The 20,144-nt window shown below is 35.0% G+C and overlaps 1 long non-coding RNA gene across 1 annotated transcript; it reads left to right on the forward strand.

Moving 5' to 3' along the window:
- Nucleotides 1–11,189: 11,189 nt before the first annotated feature.
- LOC123379896 lies at nt 11,190–15,903 on the forward strand. Its single transcript, XR_006584914.1, has 3 exons — nt 11,190–12,458; nt 13,491–13,586; nt 15,420–15,903. It is a non-coding gene; the product is annotated as an uncharacterized LOC123379896 (long non-coding RNA).
- The last annotated feature ends 4,241 nt before the right edge of the window (nt 15,904–20,144 follow it).

Genomic DNA, 20,144 nt, shown 5'->3' on the forward strand with positions numbered 1-20,144 from the left:
CATTTTATTTTTAAGAGATATGCATTGACTCCATTATCACAAATAACAGGTAAATATTTATGACGAATTAAACTCTCATAAAATATGCTCTCCCAATGTGAGGTAAAAGCCAATAGTAGTTTAAACTGTCTACATTGTAGAAGAAAAGAATTTTTGATTGATTAATAATGGTGTATGCTACTTCTTTTTCACTTTGCTAAACTTTTCCTGGTAGACTACATATCAAAATAATTCCTAATTATGAGTCAGTAACCTAAATATGACATTCTATTTATTTCATCCAACTTACAAAATAAATAAGCCTTATTTCACAGACTGCTCATGTGCTGGGTTACATTTCTATAACACATTTCTAATAATCAAATACATGCCTTTTTTGTTCACATTTACAGCTGTCTCTTTGTAGAAGAGGGATCAATAATCATCTGACTGGGGTTTTAACAGAGAAAGATAAAGAGCAAAACCTAAGGAAAGCTCACACTAACACATAATTGAAAATAGAATTTGAATGTTTTCCAAACAGACAATTGTAGTCTTTCTTACATGCAGCAGACATTTTCATTAAATAGATTCCTTGGTAATAAATTGTATATTTACAAGGGCTTTGTTTGCAGTGTCCCTTTGAGATGATACATCAAGTTCAGAAGCATCAATAAAAGTGACTTTAATATCCAGGAAAATACTGATGCAGCTGTTTGTTTTCCAACAGTGCCAGTGACTCATAAATAACAAAGTAACACAGGCATACCTTGGGCAAAGTGGCTGTATTATCCTTTCTATGACTCTAATACCAGTAAATCAGTTACCGACTTCAAATTTCTTAGAAAATATGCCTTCTAGTTCTAGACAACGTTCAACTCTAAACAATAACACCTGAAACAAAATCCGTGACCAAATAAGTGGATTTCCACATCGAATAAAGTTGAACTACTCTTTAAGTGTCATTCTAGAAATTTTGTGCGATTTCATAGTTTCAATATCTCATTATTTAAGAAAGAAGAATTTTTAATCAGCCTCACCTGGAAAGAGTCAACCAAAATGAAAATTAAACCAAGGGAACTATGCCTAAAAAATACAGAAAAGAATGATATCTTGAATTTAATAAGCCACTTTACAAAGAGGTAAACATATTTATATATTTGTCTTTATAAAAATTCTAATTATGTTTGTAGAGTAGATATTACTGCCTCAGGGGAAATAGACACTTTTATTTGTAGTCATAGAGTCCTAAATGGAGTCTGAACTAAAATATAAGAGTAACGGGGCACCTGGGTGGCTCAGCCGGTTAAGCGTCCGACTTCGGCTCAGGTCATGATCTCGCGTCCCTGAGTTCGAGCCCCGTGTCAGGCTCTGTGCTGACAGCTCAGAGCCCGGAGCCTGTTTCAGATTCTGTGTCTCCCTCTCTCTTTGACCCTCCCCCGTTCATGCTCTGTCTCTCTCTGTCTCAAAAATAAATAATTTAAGAAATTTTTAAATAATTTAAAAAATAAATAATTTAAAAAAAATTTAAATAATTTAAAAAATAAATAATTTAAAAAAAATTTAAAAAAATAAAATATAAGAGTATCAGTTCCCAATCCAGTGCTACATTAAGACTACACTGTATTGTATTTTTAAATAGTTGAAAGCGTACTGCCACTATCCACATCACCCCAAGGCTGCTTGACTATGTAAAAGGTTGTTTATATAGGTTCCAGGAGAAGCTTACCTGTTTGGTTAGCTTTGCATAAACAATCCTCCACCCCTTTATCAAATCCTCATTTATGTCCTCAATACAAGTATATTTCTCAGTTACATTCTTTAGTTTGTATGGTCTTTATAACTGTCTGTCTTTTTACAGTGACTCCATTTCTTCTCCCCATCTTTAAAATAATCACATGGAAAAATGTCCTATTAGTCACAAATTCGCTGCTCATATTCCAGAAAAATAATGAATAAACTATCTCTAAATAAAAAAATAGCAATATTCAAGGATTAATTATGGTGAAAACATCACATCACATCACATCACATCACATCACATCACATCACATCATAACATAGCATAACATAACATAACATGACATCAACATAACATACAAAAAGAGAAGTTTGTTTTCCGAACTTCCCAACTTTGCTTTCTGTACTTCTATACTTTTTTGTTTCTTGCTATACGTCTTTACTGATTTGTACTTCTCTCCTTTCATATTGTTCTTAGTATTTCCTTCTCTATTGGAAAAATGTTGAATATTAATTTATACTTTAATTTGAAAATTATCTCAGCATTTTTCATCTTCCAAGGGTATTTTTTATGACAAGCTTTCACTCCTGCTAACAACTTGCATTGATTTCATGTCACTTGGGAGAAAGGATTTGGGAGTATAGATGTTCCCCATAACCCTGAAATCAAAGCCCACAGAGGCTCATCATCTGCCTAAATAGCAGTACTCTGACTACTAGCTGTTCTATTAGTAATGCACCACTCCTTATAAAGGTCTGTGAAATTACATGAACAAAGTTATTGTAATGATGAATATCATTCACCAAAAGAGAAATTAATTAGCTTTAAATATTTAATTTTAAATTCATCTAAGTATACTTTGTAAGCCAGTATCTTATGTTTAATGCTGCCATTTGGTTCATTTATGACAACATATGGTAAAAGGAAAAATGTTTGTGTGTGTTTCTTTAAACAGAATCAGAGCTGATGGGATTATTGGGTTAGGGAGGGGAAGCTAGTTATTGAATTATAAATTCAGTAATTGGATCTGTCTGGTTCTCTGTCCTCTGAGTTTAATGCAGGGACATCAAACACTTCTGCTCACCTTCTGGATCTGAGTACTTCATATCAGTCATGTTATCAGCAGGCTTTTTACTGTTTGAAAGCACTGAATCTCTGGGGACAGCTTATTATAAAGAAAAAAACACTGAATCTTCATCTATTTCTGTTAAAAAAATGTATCATCAAAAGTCCTTTTTCTGGTAAGCTTAATCTAAAGACATCAATATGCACAGCTGTCACCTTGTAACTTTCATATTTTTATGTACAAAATCACAGTGCTTTCTCTGTCAGATTATTCCAGAAAGTAGCTACAGAAGATAAACCTACCTAATAAATGTCTTAAAAGATTCAGACTTTCCACAGTTAGGGTTTCAACAAAGAGTTTATAAATCTATTATTGGAATTGAGCTTTTTCAGTATTCAGACATCAAATTTGAAATCATATGATGTTTTACAGTAACAAGTGTTCAGGTACAAGTATTACTTGTACTATACAAGTAATACAGTAACAAGTGTTACTTATGGAAATATAATAGATATTTTTGAACCACTTTCTTTTTAATATTTCATAGAAATGAGTACTGTAATAATTTATCTCCACTTGTATCTATTATCAATATCAGTTTCTAGTGCAGAACAGTCTTTAAAATGATAATACCAAACATCTAATTTGCTCCTAGTATGTGCTCCATGCTTTTGTATTGATCTTCTGTTCTATACAATCTAAATGTAGACATTATTATTCCATTTCACAGACAGAGAAAGCGAGACCCAGAAAAGCAATGTAAATTGCCAATATCACATAAAGGGTCAGCTTTTGGTTTCACTGGTTGTCTGTATTTATTTCCTGTTTATAATCTTATTGATTCCTGCTCTCTAATTATTAATATTTCTTTTCTTCTGTTTGCTTTAGGCTTGCTCTTTTTCTCTCATTTTCTGAGATGGAAGCTGAGATTACTGTTTGCAGATCTTTCTTTTCTTATATATATGTTCAATGTTTCAGATTTCCTTGTAAGCATTGCTTTCACAGCATTTTATAAATTTTATTTTCATTTCATTTAGCTCAAATAATTTTTAAAATTTCTTTTATGACTTCTTCTTTGACCTATGTGTCATTTTGAAGTATGTATTTAAGCTCCAAATATTTTACAATTTTCCAGCTATCTTTCTAGCTTAATTCTATTATAGCCTGAGAACATACTTTATATGATTTCTATTCTATTAAATTTGTTAAGGTACGTTTTATGGCCCTGTACTGTCTTTGTGAATGTTCCATGTAAACTTGAGAAGAATGTGTATTTTGCTGTTATTAGATGAAGTATTTTACAATTGACAATTAGATTCCTTTGGTTGGTGTTGCTATTCAATTTAGCTATATCCTTCCTAATTTTCTGCTACTTGATCTATCAATTACTGATAGAGGTGTTTTAAAGTTTCAAGTATAAGACTGAGTTTGTTTGTTGCTTCTTTCTGTGATGTCACAGTTCTGCCTCCCCTATTTTGATGTTCTGTTGCTAAATACATACCAGTTATAGATTAAAATGTCTTCATGGAGCATTAACCCCTTTATCATAATGTTATGCCTTGTTTTCTTCCTGATAATATTCCTCATTCTCAAGTCAACTTTGTCTGAAATTAATGTAACTACTCCAAATTTTGAGTAGTGTTACCATGGTACATTCCCCCCTTCTGTTTATTTTTAATCTCTCTGTGTTTTTATACTAACAATGGTTTCTTATAGCCAATGTATAGTTAGGTCTTTTTTAAAAAATAGATTCACCTGACAATCACAGTTTCCTAATTGGTATATTCAGATCATTTACATTTAAAGTGATCATTAATGTAATTGAATTAATATCTACCACACTTTTTAGCTATTTTCTATTTCTCACACTTCTTTGTCTCATTTTTTCTCTTCCCTTTGTTTTCTGCCTTCTCTAGTTTTAATGAACATTATATATGATTCCATTTTCTCTCATCTCTTAGCATATCAAGTTTACTTCTTTTTCATTTAAGCGTGGGGATTGGCCTAGAATTTGCAACATACTTTTACAACTAACCTAGGCCACTTTCAAATAACACTGTGACACTTCATGGCTAGTGCAGATAACTTATAACAAATTATTCCCAGGACATAGCTCCCTCCAGTCCCTTATAATATTGCTGTTGTTTGTTTCACTTATTCATAGGAACATACATTATTTCTGCTACTATTTTGAAGTTGCAGTTACCTATCCTATAACATGAGAATGAGGAAACTAAGATCTTGTTTTATCATTTATTCCTTTTCTCGTACTCTTTCCTTTTTTATGTATATCTTGAGTTTTTGATCTATATTATTTTTCTTCTCTTGTAAGAACTTCAGAGAGATATTTATTGTGAAGAAGATCTACAGGTAACAAATTCTCTCAATTTTTGTTTGAGAAAGTCTTTTTTTTTCCCCTTCACTTTTGATAAATTCTTATCTGTTACCATTATAATAATTAGCCCTGGGAAAATAAACATAGGTTGATCTGAATCAAATTGAAATAAATCATGTTGAAATGTATACTTTGCTTTTACTTTCCCATATCTTACAGAGATTGATACACTAAGTGGATCCTTGATTATTTGGGACAAATATAAAAAATAATGCTTAGGTTACTTTCTAATATTTCATTAGGAAAAGCCATTATAAGCCTCATAAGTCAGGAGGGCCTGAATGGCTCAGTTGGTTAAGCATCCGACTTCAGCCCAGGTCATGATCTCACGGTTCGAGCCCTACATCTGTCTCTGTGCTGACAGTTCAGAGCCTGCTCTGCCTCGGATTATCTGTCTCCCTCTCTCTCTCTCTCCTCTTCCCTCTCTCATGCTGTGTCTCTCTCTCAAAAGTAAATAAACACTAATAATTAATTAATTAATTAATTAAATATTAAATTATATGTTAAATATAATTAGGTTGTCTAACAAGACAATCTAATTATATTTAACATATCTATTATTGTGCTCATTCCTTCAATGGTTATTAGACTTATATAAGCTTAGAGAAATCCTTCAAGCTCTATGATATAAAACATATATAATATGGCTAATGATAACATTAAGCGTAAATGCAAATTACCAAATAATTTTACATGTCCTTTTTTATTTTTGCATTTTATAAGAATGAGCATTTTTACTTTGCCATTTACAGAAGTGAGCATCTGAATGTCTTCAACTTCCTCTGAACTTTTATTCTCTGGGAAATCAAATTGTATTTCATTACCTTTTTTTTTTTTTGGCATTTATCATTTCTTAGTAGTTTCAGCAGCAAACTCCAGTTCTCTAAAATAATGAAATATTCACATACAGGTTATCAAGTACTCTAGAACAAAATGGTAGATGCTTTTTTCTCTCACTTCAAGGAAATATATATTTATACATATCTATCCCCAAATTTATGTTACCATATAGTGAGTGCATACACACACACACACACACACACACACACACACACAAAGAATAGCATATTTACTTGCGCTGGGACACAGCTGTGTATTACAGCTATACCTCTTTGAATATAAGGCAATATGCTAGTTTCTGTTATCACAATTCCCAGTCACATTTAACCATGCACCCTATATTTTATTTATACTGATAATCCTGATGCAAATGAAAGAAGCATATTACGGAAGTAATGAGATTCAGTAACTAGTTTTATGTACTGAAACTTTTTTTTTTTCTTTCTGAGCAGAGGCAGTCATATACTTTATGTATCTACCTTCAATTCACTTCTAAGCAGTACAAGAATAGTTTTTTCTTCCTTTTTTTTAAAAAAAATTAAAACAGATTTAGTAGCACGTAGAAATTATGCATGTGACTAATGGTGACAGGTGTGTTTGTACAAATACGACCCAAATACAGCTTTATGTAATCATTTCTTTCTATTAAAGTAGGATGCATCAAAAAGAAAATGAAATATCTAAATCCATCTCCTTCCTCATGATTAACGAATCTAGCCTGTCTCTCGTGAACACCATCTGCTCTCTCAAGCACATTTATAGATAACGCTTATCAAAACTGGAGGGGATTATGTGGAAGCAAAGAGAAACAATAAGAGTAGTTTAATGAAATTCTATGACAAACTAGAAAGGAAGAACACATCATCTTTCAAAATAAAATCTCTGAGCTCTCAGTAGGCAAAACCAATATTTGCAGAAAAATATTTATATACCTTAAACATAATGCAATCCCAGAGTTGCTGATGTAAATTGGACTTGGCCAGAAAGTTGCATTTATGAGGAAATTGAATGATGCTTTATCGATTATACCTAAGTTTATATAAACAAATAAGTTACCGACAAAGTTGAAATACAAGTCACATTGTTGGAAACTCGATTATATTGATCTATTGATGTAAGTTACAGTTCAGTTTGCATTATCATATTTTCTTTCCTGGTGGATGAAATTCACAATTGTTCTTTACATCTTGGCTTTGAGTTTCTTTACATCTTTCCCATCTGTAAATCACATTAATACCTTGTTAAGTTAACATAAATAGATGACAAGCTGTAATGATTTAACGTCTAAACACATGACTTTAGGGCTATTGCTATCCATCTACATTGTGTCTGTTCTTGCAGTGTCTTCTCATGAAGGAGGACTAGACATACGCACTAGACTACGCATCCCCTACTGAGGTTGATCTTGCTCTCTTTCTTCTCTGTGTGGGTAAATTATTGTTCCATCCAGCACGCGACTATGTTGTGTCTCCCTTGGACTCTGACACCAGGATGCAATGGGCAGAAGTGCTTAACCTCCACAACAGAGCATAAATAACGTTTACTGAACACAAATGATCCAAAGAAGTTTTATTAGTCAGTGTATGGGTTCTCGTTTTCTTTTTTCCTACTCCCTGTGATTGTGGAAGCTAGTATTGGTATAAAACCTTGTCAGCCTGGGCTCCAAAGTGAAAGACATGAGTAATCCTCCCTGCTAACCTACAATAGATATATAACGTGAGCAAGAAACAAACTCTATCAGTTTCAGATACAGAGCTTTTTCAGTTTTGTTTTGTTTGCTTTGTTTGTAACCATTGCCATCCTGAGCTTTCCTAAATGATATAAGAACTAAGCTTCCCATGGAAACATTTGAAATAGTAATTCATAAAGAGCCCTATTTTCCATATTGCTGAGTTCTATAGTTGTCTCCTTGTCACATATGTTGTACACGTTTTGTCAAACACCTCAAGTCTGCTTCAGCCCAAGAGCCCCTAAACTTGCTCTATCTTTATTCAGAAGGCTCTTGTTTCGGATTTCAGCAATGCTCATTCTCTCATCCGTGCTCCAAGGCACCCTCCCAGAAGGATTGTTCTTGACCACTCGATTCAAACAAAACATCCCTTTAACCAGCCACGGTCTCTCACTTCACTGAACTTTGTTTAGCTACTTATGAGTCTTCCACCTGCTTTGTGCTGCGTGCTTCACAAAAAAGGAGATTTCCTCTAGTCTTGTTTATCATTATATTTCCTAGAACCGTTTCTGATATGTAGTTGATGTGATCACTACACAGACACATATTATTGAATGAATAAATGGACAGCTTTGAAACCTAATATATTCACAAGTCACGAAGAAAGCATTAGTATAGCTGATTTTCATAAATGGGCAACATCTTCAACTTGTAATTGCATTGTGGCTGGAAGGAAGGAGGACATTGAGCTTTCTAGAAGATGCCAATCTCTGCCTCAACTCTGCTTTAAGACTTCTCTTTTCCCATACCTCCAAAGAGAACATCTAGTGACGATTTTATAAATATTTCTCTTCTGCTATTATAAGTTTGAGTTGGCCATCATGTAATGGTGAACTTTAGAAATGGAAAGAGTTGCAGTTAGTGTTTACTAATTATCAGTTATGTGTCAGAATCTCTGATGAATCATTTACATATTGTATCCTAATTCTCAAAACAATGTCTTGACATAATTATACTTTTGCTGGATACAGAGGTGGAAACTGAATCACAGAGATACCAAGTGCCTATCTTAACATCATACCACTAAAAAAAGTCAACAGATTTTAAAGTAGTATTTCTCCAAGTGTATTCTCCAGACCACTTGCCTGAGTGTTGCCTGAGAACTTTCTGGTAATGCAAATTTTTGGATTCCACCCCAAAGCTACTAAATCCCAAACTGTGTATGAGGCCCAGCCATCAGTGTTTAACAAATCCACTAGATAATGCTGATATAAGCTAACATTGGAGAACCACAGCTTTAAAGCAACAAATCCAAATAGTCACATGGTGAGCATAACTGGAAAATTTAGACCATAAAGCCACAATCAATTGTTTAAAATATTTATAAGAGTTGTCCTATACTGTAGTAACCAAAACAGGTGTGCACGTACTAGGACGGTTTCCACTATGAGGTTAGTGGGTTATGGTTTCACAGTTAGGCCCATAGAAAACCAGTAAATATGAATTATTATTTAAATAAAATCACATATTTTCAAGACTGTTAGTAAGAAGCTTGATGTCAGTGAGAGGGACAAGAGCTAAGAGAATTATGCTGCCGGAACTAATTTCCCATCAAGATGCAGCGTGAAAAGCCAGTGGGGATTGTGGAAGAAGTTGCTGAATTTAGGAGCTTCCACATGAGACCTACTGAGAAAATACTAGCCTTTAGCTTCCAGCTTGGCTGCATGCTGGAAACAAACAGCTTAATTGAACTTTAAAAGTCCCAGCACAGGTAATATGTTAATTTGACATTGTCAAACAAAGTACCATTTCAGTTATAATGCTCACTTTCCTTTATAAACAGGAAGACTGGGTGTGTTCAGTAGATCACAATTTTAATTTATGGTTTTTAAGAAAGTAAAAGCCTCAGGCTCAGACCTAGACAAATACATATTTGTTTTTCCTTCAAGAATAATTTGATAACTTTGTATTTACTTTACTGATTTAAAGACTTTTTTTTGGTTGTTCTAGGCCCTCTTTAAGAAATCTCTAGGCTATACCCCCATATCTATCTCTTATAATGGCCATATATTAACTCTTTTAGGCAAATTTGGGCTCTTCATTGTATATAAAGCCTTCTGGCACGTAAACATTTCTATACCTTGGTTTTCTTTACTTTTTTTCCTATTTTTTTAAAAAATGTTTTATTTATTTTTGAGAGAGAGAGAGAGAGAGAGAGAGAGAGAGAAAGAGATTCTGAGCAGGGGAGGGGCAGAGAGAGAGGGAGACAGAATCTGAAGTAGGCTCCACGCTCTGCAATGCCAGCACAGAGCCCAACGTGAGGCTCGAATCCAGGAACCATGAGATAATGACCTGAGGTGAAGTCCCATGAGTAAACAATTGAGTGACTCAGGTCACCCTACTCTTTTTTTTTTTTTTTTTAATTGTTCTGTCTTCTTGGCTAATTCTAGCTATTTGGCTTTACACTAGATAGCACTGTTTAGTTATCACTACCCACCCCCGAACTTCGAATGTATTTTTCATTTGAAAGTCATTATTATTAATATGCATGTGTTACATTTTTACAGTTTTCTATAGATTCCAACAGTTTAACTTTGAAATCATTTCCTGTGTGTGATACTTTTTATATTGATTATAAGGACTTTTGTTGGCAGATGTTTACATATCTTTGAATATTAAGTGCTACATCTGAAATGAAGAAAACAGCTAAGAATTTTTACACATAAATTATAATCTTTTATTTTCCAAAAATAATGTTTGTGTGAAATTTCATAATTCTCTGTGAGGGACTACACTATTGTTCCATATGTTAAGCATGGTTATTTTTCTAGCCTGTGAGATCTGCCTCTTTCCTAAAAATTAAAAATAATTTGCATGACGACTTAAACATTTAAGTCCAAGTTTTCTTTTAGAATATTCATTACAACAGGAGATGGCTAAGTGCTACATTTGACCATGCCAATGAATATTTGTTAAAATTTAGTTTGTCCATTTGACATTTGACTAATTTTATTTCCATGCATATACTGGAGGATTAAGTGCACATGCATCAGAAATAAAAAACAAACCAGAAGACTTCCTGAAATGACAATTAGTATTATTTTCCAGTGCTTTTTACTGCGGCCAATTTTCTGATGTGGTTCTTTCTCTGTGACAAAATTACTAAATACATAATGGAATACATCAAGAAAACACTTAGAAATATTTTATTTTTTAAATACATTTTTCTCCTTCCTTTTTCCATTTTCTTTTCTTTTCTATTTTATTCCAAAGAGTCAAGGTAAGCTGAATTTTAGACATATGAGTTGAACTTTTTTTTTTTTAACGTTTTTTTTTTTTTATTTATTTTTGAGACAGAGAGAGACACAGCATGAACGGGGGAGGGGCAGAGAGAGAGGGAGACACAGAATCGGAAGCAGGCTCCAGGCTCTGAGCCATCAGCCCAGAGCCTGACGCGGGGCTCGAACTCACGGACCGCGAGATCGTGACCTGGCTGAAGCCGGACGCTTAACCGACTGCGCCACCCAGGCGCCCCTGAGTCGAACGTTTTAAACAGACCCTGAAATGAATATATCTGTATATATTACAAATAAATAATATATATGTGTATATATAGATATATATATACAGTTTAAGAACTTAAACCCAATATTCACTTATAATTACAGACTGAATTATTATAAGTGCATTTTTTCTAAAAACTGCTAAATTATTCCTTACAGTCTTATTAGTTATACAGAGCAAATTTTATTGCTTTTCATTCACAGATGAGGAAAGCAATGTCACAATTATCTTATTTTCTTCCTCCTAGAGCTAGAAAACTGGCATACTGTCCCAGATTTTCTGGCTACAAGTGTGGGGCACCCTCGCTCTAAAGCACACTGCTTCTCTCATCAATGTATATGTGACTGAAAGACATGTTGGGGGAGATTGAAAATCCATAGACACAAGACCCTGAATCATCTTGCTTTTTAATCTATTTCTATTTTTGACTGTTAAGATCAACTCAGAATCTCATCTGAAATAAAGATACAAATATATTTTTATATCTGGGCTTATTTTTAGCGCAAAATGATGCTGTTGTACAATAGGTCTCATCTGACATGTACATCATCTGCTGAAGTATATGTGCTGATATTTAGCACAATAACTGATATATAGTCTCCACAGGTGAGTCAGAGAGAAGAACTTTCATTAGTTTTTATAAACCGTAACTTTGCCAAAGAAAGGCAAGAGACCATACAGCTATAAGCCTAAGGATTGACTGTCCAAGTACATGTCTTTAGCTCCCTCAGGTCAATGTTTTTACAGTGATCAATTAAAATAATAACAGTAATAAACATTTTTAAATGAGGCAGTTAATTGCATATCTCCATGTGTATTACCAATAATGGTCTAGATCCTACAATGCATCTAATTTTTTCAAAAATGTAGGATGATGCTAATGCTCTCCGTATCCTACTAAAAATTCTATTTAATTCCTATCTGAGTCCAAGAAATATTTATGGCATGTAAGGTGTGGGGTTTTTAGCTATACTTCTCAAAATCATAGCTTCTGGGTGAGTTAACCATTCTGTTTTGTGGGATTTTCATCTTGACACTATGGTTGCAAATAATTTTATCTTGTTTATCTCCATTTTTAAAGGCTCAATTTGCTGTGTTGTTGAGAACAGACTGGAAGAGGTGATCGGAAAAGGCAGAAAGACTTCTTTGAAGACTATTACAGTCATTCTGCTGAGAGATGACTACATGGATGGAGTGAGAATTAGTCAGTATTTGGATCTGTTCTGGTGAAGATGGGGGAAGGGAAAAGATCATAGGCTTAGTTTGGCTCTCCTACTTTGAAATGCCTACACATCAAAGGAAGATTGGTAAGGTGGCAGATATAGGGCTAGCATTCAGAAGGGGGACTTGAGACATGCACAGTTGTGACATGGGGAGGGTATGAAGTGCAGGTGACTACATAGAAAAGAAAGAGCAAAGACTGAGTGAGTCCTAATCCTAGCCTAGTCCTTAACTCTAGCCCTAGTCTTTTTTTTTTTTTATGTTTCTTTATTTTGAGAGAGAGAGAGAGAGACAACAGAATATGAGCAGGGGAGGGGCAGAGAGAGAGGGAGACATAGAATCCAAAACAGGTTCCAGGCTCTGAGCTGTCAGCACAGAGCCAGATGCAGGGCTCAAAACCACAGGCTGTGAGATCATAACCTGAGCCAAAGTCGGATGCTCAACCGACTGAGCCACCCAGGTGCCCCAACTCTAGCCTTAGTCTTAACTATCAAATGTTTAGAAGTTAGACATGACAAAAGATCTTTTCTTTTACGAAACTCTACTCCATCTCTGCTGAACTTTTTCATTAATGCTTGACTTTTCAGCTTTTAAATTCATCTTCACATTGCTCAATTTTAACAAGAATCCTGTCAAGTCAATTTAGTTAGAATCTCTTGATATCTGATTGCCCCGATAGCTAACTGGATTCCTCATTCTCCACCACCCCTCAAGTCATGTTTGATCACCCTGGCTTGCCTTCAGCAAAAATCCTGTTGGATTGGTTTAGCCAGAATCCCCTCACAACTCTGATGCTTCCTCTTAGTAATTTTCCATTCAGTGATTCCCACCCTGCTCTGTGGCTAGAAATTCCCACTTGCCGATGTTGTATTTGGAATTGAGTGTAATCGCTCACCCGTAGCAAGATCCTACTGCAGTGGTCCCTGGGGCTCTTGTGATACTCTCCTTGAATAAAGCCTGCTTTACCATCCCTATCAAGTGTCATGAATAAATATATACATATTTTTTATTTTAGCAGAGGAAGGAGAGAAACCAGCATAAACACTTAGAAGGAGCACCAGTAAGGCAGCAGGAAAGCTGAGAGGTGTGGAGTCCTGCAAGCCTAGTGAAGGTAATGCAGTGAGTGCTGGTGCGTGTACTTTCTTGCAGGCCTGAGAAGTGATGATTTAATTTAGTACAGGGAAGGTGAAAAGAGATTCCTGTGGATTGGTGGACTGACAGACAAACTGGGGGAGGTTGAAGGGAGAGTGGGAGAAGTGGTGACAATGTGGCAGTTACTTAAAAAAAAAGTTTGCTGGGTGCCTAGGGGACTCAGTGGGTTAAACAACCAACTCCTGATTTGGGCTCAGGTCAGGATCTCACAGTTTCTGAGTTGGAGCCCCAACTGGGCTCTGTGCTGAGAGTGGGGATCCTCCTTGGGGTTCTCTCTCTCTCTTTCCCTCAGTCCCTTGCCTGCTCACTCTTTATCTCTCAAAATAAATTTTAAAAATTTTAAAAAATAATTAAAAGTTTTTCTGCAAAGGAGAGCCAGCAAAGGATACAGAGTGAGAAAAACAGGGTCAAAAATTGTTTTAAGATGGAAAATAAGAATTAGCATGTCATAGGTTATCAGGAGTGATTAATTAGGGAGTGGAATTAATTACTGTAGAGTAGAAAGTAGGAAGAATTTCTAAAATGCCAAAAACAGTATTACTGGAATTTTCAACCATTTTGCAAATAGTTTTTTTTTCCTTTTTCTTGCCCAAACCTCAAAATGGATTTCAAAAAAATCTGAAAGACCATTCTTTTCTCCCAAACAAATATGTACTTCAAATTGTTCCAACTATGTCCTTCACAGCTATTGTCTCCTCTTTATTTATTTACTGTTTGTTCTGTTGTAAGCAAACCTATTTAGAACATTTTCATTGCTTTCATTTTCCTTATCAAAGTGCCTCTGCTGACCTTCTTATACAAAGACTCTACAACAGTGCTATTAATGTGATATAAACTTTAATTCCCTCTATTGACATATTTAAGTCCATTTACAAAATGAGGGAATAGGTAAAATAAATTGTGAAAACATATTTTTGAATGGGATGATGAGGACCTAATAAACTTCCCCCAATCCCTTGTACTGTATTTGTAATTATTTTTAGCCACTATATTTAAATTGTGGTTTGCATAAGAATATTCCGACTCATTTTTAAGTAACTCAAAGCTACAAAAATGCCCAGTTCATTTTAATGTCCTTCAAAGAAAATAACAGAAGTTTTCTTTCATACATGAAAGCATTCAATATTTATTTGAAATGGATTTTAATGCTTTATATTTTTACTCTCTGATATAAGAACCAATTTCTTTACCACAGATGGAAAGTAATTGATTCCTTCTGTGAAGAAAAGCTGAGTTGTTTATGCACATTTTCTCTGTGAACTTGTAATTTATACAAAAAATAGTTGTGTGGTTTTATTTATTTATTTATTGTGTGTGTGTGTGTGTGTGTGTGTGTGTGTGTGTGTGTCTCCTTTAGATGCAAATGATTGAGCTACATGCCAAAGACACTAGGCAAACTTCACTGTTACAACAGAGCATCACTATACCACTACAGTCAGAACACTGCGCTTTGTAAACTTTTACATGAGGAGGATATGAAGATATCGTTTTTCCCCCCACACACAACATTTCTCTAATTCTTAACTTAAAACTTCATCTTTCCTTTATTTTTTTAGGCAGCCAGTCATTTATTTATTTTAAGTTTATCTATTCATTTTTAAGAGAGGAAGAGAATGAGGAAGGGGCAGAGAGAGAGAGAAAGAGAGAGAATTACAAGCAGGCTCTGTGCTGCCAGTGCAGAGCCCCAACTGGGGGCTCGAACCCACAAACTGTGAGATCAGGACCTGAGCCAAATTCAGAGGTCAGATGCTTAACAACTGAGCCACCCAAGTGCCCCTCATCTTTCTTTTAGAGCTCAGAGGACAGAAAAGCGAAGACTGCCCTGGTGAAGAAGACAGAAAAGGAGGAGAAACAAACTGAGGCAGAATAGGGTAGTGTTATCACAATGTCTGGAAAGACTGTATCCTGTGTAAAGCTGTAGGTTCTGATGGATGGAAATTAAGTACATACCCAATTTGTGGCAAAACTGTTGCTAACAAATTATTATCGGCTTCTTGAGGAAACCTGGGAAATATTCTTCGCATGCCTTTGTAAATATATATATTTTTTAAACAATTAAGTTTACCTTAATTGGAGCTGTGACAATTTAGAATAAAGGCAATTTTCTAATTGTCATAAACCAGGCCAAAAGGAAAGTAGGACAAGATCTCTGTCTTCGCTGTCATGAATCATAAAGTAGTGAGTAGACATTAAATAAAATTAGGGGTGCCTGAGTGGCTCAGTCGGTTAAGCGTCTGACTTCGGTTTAAGTCATGATCTCACAGTTCGTGAGTTCAAGCCCCACATTGGGCTCTGCGCTGACAGCTCAGAGCCTGGAGCCTGCTTCCGATTCTGTGTGTGTCTCTCTCTCTGCCCCTCCCCACTCACGATCTGTCTCTCTCTGTCTCTTAAAATTAAATAAACATTAAAAATTAAAATTAGAAACTTATTAAATAATAAATGATAAGATTTGAAAGGCTGTACAAAATAGCTGTAACTTTTGGGAAGGTATCTGATGGAAAGAAAGTTGAATTAAAAACAAATGATTTGTTTTTAAGTACAATTTTAGGTAGAAGACAACTATTATACAAAGTGCCATATATTTTAATATGCCATAATTATACAGATTATTTGAAAACAGTGGTAAGTCATATAGTAAAGTCACAGTGTATATTAAAAATGAAATGCTATTTATCAAAGTTAAATGCAGAAGCATGAAAAGCATACATTAGCATTAAAAGCAGCATAGTAGTTACACATTTTTAAAAATTAACTATGACAAATTTTGTGTCAATGGAAGAAATTATTTTTCTAATAAATTTTTCATGTTTCTATAAGATTGGCAATTTTCAAAACAATGCTAAGTAGACAAGATAGAAAGTGCATTCTCATAAATTATTTTGCTTATCAACAGCACTTTGGTCTGTGTGTCATTATAATTGTTGGTTATTACTAGGGAAAGTATTAATTACTTTCGGGAAATAATTGACACTTTACATATGTCAAAATATGCTTATGTTTATACATGCCTATTGAAAAGTCAAATTTTATGACACTGGTTTCTGTCTTTCAACTTTTTTTGCATATGATCTCTTTGCATAGTATTATATCATAGTAATTCTTTCAAAAATGCTACAAAATAAAAACTGTTGATCTGTTTGGTTTTTTTAAGTAGGAACAATATTTCATTAAATATAATTTGAAAAAAAATGAAGTTGATCACTTTAAAATAATTTAGAGTAAAAGCAAATAGAAAACTGGAAAGATTTTTCTTCTGGGGTAAAAACAACATTTAAACAAAGTTAACCCAATGTGGTTGGTGCAAATCTTCACCTTAATGAGAGCGGAAGGAAATTAGTATCTTTTTAAATAATTTGATAACGTATTGCTAAATTAAAATTTATGTTCTTACACAGAAAATTTAGCAAGATTAAACAAGTTTCTCGATTACCATTGAAATGAAATAAGTAATGAAGAGATGGACAAACATTAAGCTAATTTTAAATACATTATATGAGGCAAGGTTTTTTAGAGAAACTGAACCAATATGATGTGTGAGAACGTGTAAGAGAGAGAGAGATTTATTTTAAAGAATTGGCTCACACATTGTGAAGACCGGCAGACTGGAGACCAAGGAAGAGCCATTCTTGCAGCTCACATTGGAAGGCTGTCTTCTGGCAGAAGTCCTTCTTACTGGAGCAGGTCTGTTTTTCCTTCTGATCAGGCCTTTATCTGGTTGGGTAGACCCACCCACATAATGGAGAGCAATCTGTTTTACTCGAAGTCCACCAATTTAAATGTGAATCTTATTAAAAATGCCTCACAGAAACATCCTGAATAATGGTTGACCACATATCCGGGCATCATGGCTCAGCCAGATTGACGCATAAAACCAACCATTACCGATGTGATTTGGAAATTATCCCCCAAATTAGGTTTTACCAGAATTATGTTAAAGTTAGCTTCATAGAAGATCCTTAGCCATTACTTGAAGATAGAGTTCACAATAGTACTTCACAGGGAAAACCCTAAAGGATTCAGAAATTAAATCAAAACTGTGAACTCTACATATTCCTTTTGTTTGTTATGAAACATAAAGGCTATGGACTTTTGCTGGAGAAAATCTAACAAAGTATCTTTTAATCAATGTTTATATATTTATTTTGAGGGAGATAGAGAGCAAGACAGAGGGTGAGAGAGAGAGAGAGAGAGAGAGAGAGAGAGAGAGAATCCCAAGCAGACTCCACGCTATCAGTGCAGAGCCAGACATGGGGCTCGATCCCATGAACCCTGAGATCATGACGAGCCAAAGTCAAGAGTCAGATACTTAACCAATTGAACCACCCAGGCGCCCCCAAAATCTAACAAAAGATCTTAGTGGAAACTCATATCTCACTAATTCTGGGCACTCAGTTTTGCCCATCAAGTTTGTCTCTTGATTTTCAAGGTATTCTTTCTCTTCAGCAACATTTCCAAGTAAACCTCCTTGAGATAGCCATCCTACCAACATACTTTCAGTCTTGCCTCCCATTAATAGATAAAAATATATGCTGTCAGATGAAAATGCCTACTGCTGGATCAAAGACTGGATCTATTACATGCCCACCTGATATTTCCTCTTTATTCTTATAACAATGAGAGAAATTCTGTCCTCCTATTGAAATCCAAGTTGCACATGTGTCCCTGGGACTGAATTGTCTCCTGCCTTCTCAAGGACCTTGTGCTATTTGATTTCTTTTCCTGAATATTTAATTGTTCCCTTTATACTGTTTTCTTCCCATCTATATTTAAACATATTTATGGCTCTTCTATAATTACAAATATAACCCTCCCTTGAACATGCATCTTGCAGCCATGGCTATATCATTTTTTGCCCAAATATGTCTTCAAACTTTGGGAAAAGATATATAGTTGGTTTTCCAACTTCCTCCCCTCCGTCACAGTCCTATATAGTCAGCTGCTATGCCGTCCACCAGACAGCTCCACTGTAAGTCCCATGGATACCTCAAAACAAACTGTACTAGATTGAACAAATTAAATAACTTTGCTGCATAATCCATCCATCTTTTCTTCATGTTCCCTAACTCAGGCAATGACATCACCATTTACCAGGACCAATATCTAAACATGAGCTCTTCTTTTTTCTCTTATCTATTTGACACCATATGCCATTAGTTTTGCCCATTAAGTATGTCCATCTCAATCCTCCCAGTCACTGTCCTAATGCATCACCTCTTGCCAAGACTGCAATAACTTCCTGACTGACATCACCAACTAGTAGGGACCAGTTAATTATTGGTATTCAAAAAAATGTTATTACACTCTAATTCCATCATCACAACACATTTCTAAGAAAAACTGGTGAGGCAGACAAAAATGGATGCAATGAAGTGAGCTTCAGACCAACCACGCTTTTGCCCTCATGCTTATTCATGAAGAAACTATCAAAGAACAATACAGAGTCTCTTCTAGTGTCCTCAGAAAAAAGCAGAAGACATGCATCAGACTTTCTGGACATGATGGCTTTATGCCTTATGCCTATATGCCTTAGTTACTTCTCATTGTTAGGGTCAGTTGAAGAAAACTCAAATCTCTGCCAAGTTTAGTTTTAGACCAAGCAGTTCTAGAGCTAACCAGTAGTTGCAGACTAAGCAGATGGTAAAATTCCTGGTTCTCTGACTTTTGGATTCATTCTTTATTTTTCACATTTACTCATAAAATTATTTTGCCCTTAATATTTGTCAGAAGGAGCCTTGAATGCCTGTGAAGAGTTCTGGTAGAACATATACAATACCTGGGACTTTGTATTTACTGAGAAATGGGGACATTTGGGTCCCCTGTTGTACATGCTTGGCAGAAGGGGCCAGTTTACAATTTTTACCTAATGAGCTGTCAACATCAACGTATAGACTTTTATCATCTGCCTGCTGCTTATTTCCGCCTGATCTCGTTATCCTCACTCTGGAGGGTTCCCTGTCACAGAAATCTTCTTCCAGTTCTGGAAGTAGCCACAGCTCTGTCTCACCTTCAAGCTTTTATTTATTTCCTCTTCCACTTTGAGCACTCATTTTTTGTTCATGAGATTATGCATCTTTCAAGCCTCAGCTTAAATACAATTTCCCCTATGTGGCACAGGGGAAATGTCTTTCTTTTATGCCCATAGTATCTTGTGTGTTGTCTATCACCGTGCTGATTATGCTAAATTTTAATTTTGTATTTGTCAGCAGTCCCACTTGCTGGCAAGTGCCATTAGGACAGCATCTTTGTCTTTTTTCTTCATCGTACTATCCCCAGTACCTAGCACAATGCCTAACAGAATGGCTATGTAACAAACATCTCTTGAATAACTGTATGCCAATAGTTTTAGGATGTGAAGTATGAGAGGGGAGAGGTCAACGGTAAGTAACCCGAAGAATATGAGCCAACTTTTATGTCAATGTATATATTGTTCTTTGTTCATCCTACAGATGCTGTATTTTATTTATCTGATATTAATGCAATAAGTCTGGTGCACTGATATATTTTCATTCTTGTTGAT

Source organism: Felis catus, chromosome C2, assembly GCF_018350175.1.
Source record: "Felis catus isolate Fca126 chromosome C2, F.catus_Fca126_mat1.0, whole genome shotgun sequence".
Classification (NCBI taxonomy): Eukaryota; Metazoa; Chordata; class Mammalia; order Carnivora; family Felidae; genus Felis; species Felis catus.